The sequence below is a fragment of the Macaca nemestrina genome, chromosome 2 (assembly GCF_043159975.1).
Source record: "Macaca nemestrina isolate mMacNem1 chromosome 2, mMacNem.hap1, whole genome shotgun sequence".
Classification (NCBI taxonomy): Eukaryota; Metazoa; Chordata; class Mammalia; order Primates; family Cercopithecidae; genus Macaca; species Macaca nemestrina.
In genome coordinates this window covers 4,072,550-4,075,983 of record NC_092126.1, presented here as the reverse complement: position 1 = coordinate 4,075,983, position 3,434 = coordinate 4,072,550, and the positions used below count along the sequence as shown (strand labels likewise).

Genomic DNA, 3,434 nt, shown 5'->3' with positions numbered 1-3,434 from the left:
GCTCTCCTAGTTCTCAGGACTTCAGACTCAGATTGGAGCTACACCGTCTGCCTCCAGCTTGCCGGCTTTGTGAGACTTCTCGGCCTCTTTAATTGTATGAGCCAATGCCTTATAATAAATCTTTCTCTCTCTATCTATACATGCACTATTACTCTGTTTCTCTGGAGAACCCTAATACACTAGGTAAAACTGTGTCCCTCTACCCACCTCATGCAATTCTTTCTTATCTGTTTCTTGACTGTTTGTGCCTGTCTCTTCTCAACCAGAATGGAGGCTCCTTTTTCAATACTATATCTCTGGATGCATGTATGGCACATAGAGGGTCCTCAGTAAATACTGGTTGACTGACTCTTTTCCCTCATTAGCCATGTGACCTTGCACAATTCATTTGACCTCTGGGCCAATTTCTTCACCATTACAACAGGGATGGCATCTTGTTGACGTAACACCAGGGCTGTTTGAGAGGACCCCCAGGCACACAGCTATGAAAGTGTTCCTTGCTCTCTTCGGTCCGTACGTCCAAGATGACAAAGAGAAGAAGGAACAATGGTCGTGCCAAAAAGGGCCGTGGCCATGTGCAGCCTGTTCGCTGCACTAACTGTGCCCGATGCGTGCCCAAGGACAAGGCCATTAAGAAATTCGTCATTCGAAACATAGTGGAGGCCGCAGCGGTCAGGGACATTTCTGAGGCGAGCATCTTCGATGGCTATGTGCTTCCCAAGCTGTGTGTGAAGCTGCATTACTGTGTGAGTTGTGCAATTCACAGCAAAGTAGTCAGGAATCGATTTTGTGAAGCCCACAAGGACCGAACACCCCCTCCCCGATTTAGACCTGTGGGTGCTGCCCCACGTCCCCCACCAAAGCTCATGTAAGGAGCTGAGTCCTTAAAGGCTGAGACAGACTATTCTCTGGAGAAAAATAAAATGGAAATTGTACTTTAAAAAAAAAAAAAAGTGTTCCTGACAAACGTAAGTGTTCTCCGTACTAGGGGTTGTGTCTCATTCATCTTTGCACCCCCATCCCCTCTTTCCCTCCCCTCCACCCTTCCCCCCACCCTCTACAGATGCTCAATAGATGTTTATTTTCAACAATGAGTTAAATCATTTTATGGCTACCTCAATTTTAGTCAATTACATCAGTTATGATGACACAAGAAATATCTACTCATCGCTGAATACCTTAATGCCTAAGAAACTTAGGTCAGAAAAGAATGAAAGGTAAAGTTGGGGGATCCATAGCAAGAATTTGGTCATATCTAGTCTAACAAGAGTAATAGGAACCTTAAAAAAGCTTTACAGTATACAATGAAATGGGCTCTCTCATTTGCTAATAAGCATGCAAATTGGTGCAACCACTTTGGAAAGTGATTTGACTATATCAAAATTTTCATACCATTTAAGTCAGCAAAGTCTCCCTGTCCTAGATGTTTCCATGTGATGCAGACTTTGCTCTAAATATAAAATCAAAAATTATCAATCTTTTAGAAGCAAGCAAAGGTGTAGATCTTCGTGACCATGGTCTAGATAATAGATTTGTAGATAGGGCACCAAAAGCTCAAGCAACTAAAGAAAAAAATAGATAAATCAGACCTCATCAAAATGTAAAACTTTTGTGCATCAAAAGACACCATAAAGAAAGTAAGAAGACAACCCACAGAATGGGAGAAAATGTTTGCATTTTCTCCATATTTCTGATAAGGGATTTTTATCCAGAATGTAGAAAGAATTCTTGTGACTTGACAATAAAAAGAAAAATAACATAATTTTAAGCTGTGCACACAATTTGAATAAACATTTCTCCAAAGAAGATAAATACACAAACATCCAAGAAGCACATGAGAAGATGCTAAACATACTAGTCACCAGGAAAATGAAAATAAAAGCTACAATGAGATACCACTTCACACCCACTATGATGGATATTTAAAAAATTAAAACGGAAAACAGCAAGTGTTGTGAAAATACTGGAAAGCTCGCACAGTGCTGGTGGAAATGCAAAATGGTGCAGCCGCTTTGGAAAACAGCTGGGCAGTTCCTCAGAAGGCTAAACACAGAGTCACCACACGGCTGGTAATTCCACTCTTAGGTTTATACTCAAGATTGGTGAAAACATGTCCACACAAAACTTGTACATTGGCCAGGTGCAGTGGCTCATGCCTATAACCCCAGCACTTCGGGAGGCTGAGGCAGGCAGATCACTTGAGGTCAGGAGTTTGAGACCAGCCTGACCAGCATGGTGAAACTCCATCTCTACTAAAAATACAAAAATTAGCCAGGTATGGTGGTGGGCGCCTATAATCCCAGTTACTTGGGAGGCTGAGGCAGGAGAATTGCGTGAATCAGGGAGGTGGAGGTTGCAGTGAGCCAAGATCATGCTGCTGTACTTTAGCCTAGGTGACAGAGTAAGAACTTGTCTCAAAAAAAAACAACAAAAGCCTCATATGTAAATATTCAGAGCAGCAATGTTCGTAATAGCCAAAAGGTGAAAGAGAAGCTTTAAATGTCCGCTCATTGGTGAATGGGTAAACAAAAGTGGTACATCTACGTGATGGAATATTATTTGGCCATATAAAGGAATCAAGTACTGACACCTGTGATAACATGAGTGAACCTTGGAAATACTGTGATCAGTGAAAGAGGCCAGACACAAAGGGTCACCTATTTTGTGGTTCCATTTACATGAAATGTTCAGAATAGACAAATCCATAGAAATAGAAAATAGATTAGTTGTTGTCAGGGGCTGGAGAGAGGGAGGAATGGGTACGGGATTTCTTTCTAGGGTGATAAAAATATTCTGGAATGAGATGGTGATGATAGTTGTACAACTGCGAATATGCTAAAATCTACAGCATCGTACTCCATAAAAAGTAAATGTTATGATACCTGAATTACATCTCAAAACGCAGTTATTTAAGAAGTGCTCATTGTAGCATTATTTATACTAGTAAAAAGTAAAATAGTCAAAATATCCTTTCATTAAAAAGAAAATTAACTAATAATCCATGTATTTGATAGAATTACACAGCCATTCAACTGTGTCTATAAAATGTCATCATACCACGTAGAATGATTATAAAATAATATTAAGTAAGACATAGTCATGACTACTTTTTAAAGCATAGCTCTCTGGGTGTTTTTGTTGAAGTCTGGAAGAAAACATACCAAACTTTTAACAAATGTTGGCTATAGGTAGTGAGACATGAATAATATCTTCTTTTTGTTACTTTTCTATATTTTCTAAACTTTCTTCCAACATGTATTACTTTTATTACTTTTTTTTTTTTTTTTTTTTTTGAGACGGAGTATTGCTCTGTCACCCAGGCTGGAGTGCAGTGGCATGATCTCAGCTCACTGCAACCTCCACCTCCGAGGTTCAAGCGATTCTCCTGCCTCAGCCTTCTAAGAGGTGGGATGACAGGGGTCCGTCACTACGCC

At 40.2% G+C, this 3,434-nt stretch overlaps 1 pseudogene; it reads left to right on the top strand.

Moving 5' to 3' along the window:
- The first annotated feature begins 524 nt into the window (after nt 1-524).
- On the top strand, nt 525-904 carry LOC105470987 (small ribosomal subunit protein eS26 pseudogene; annotated as a pseudogene).
- The last annotated feature ends 2,530 nt before the right edge of the window (nt 905-3,434 follow it).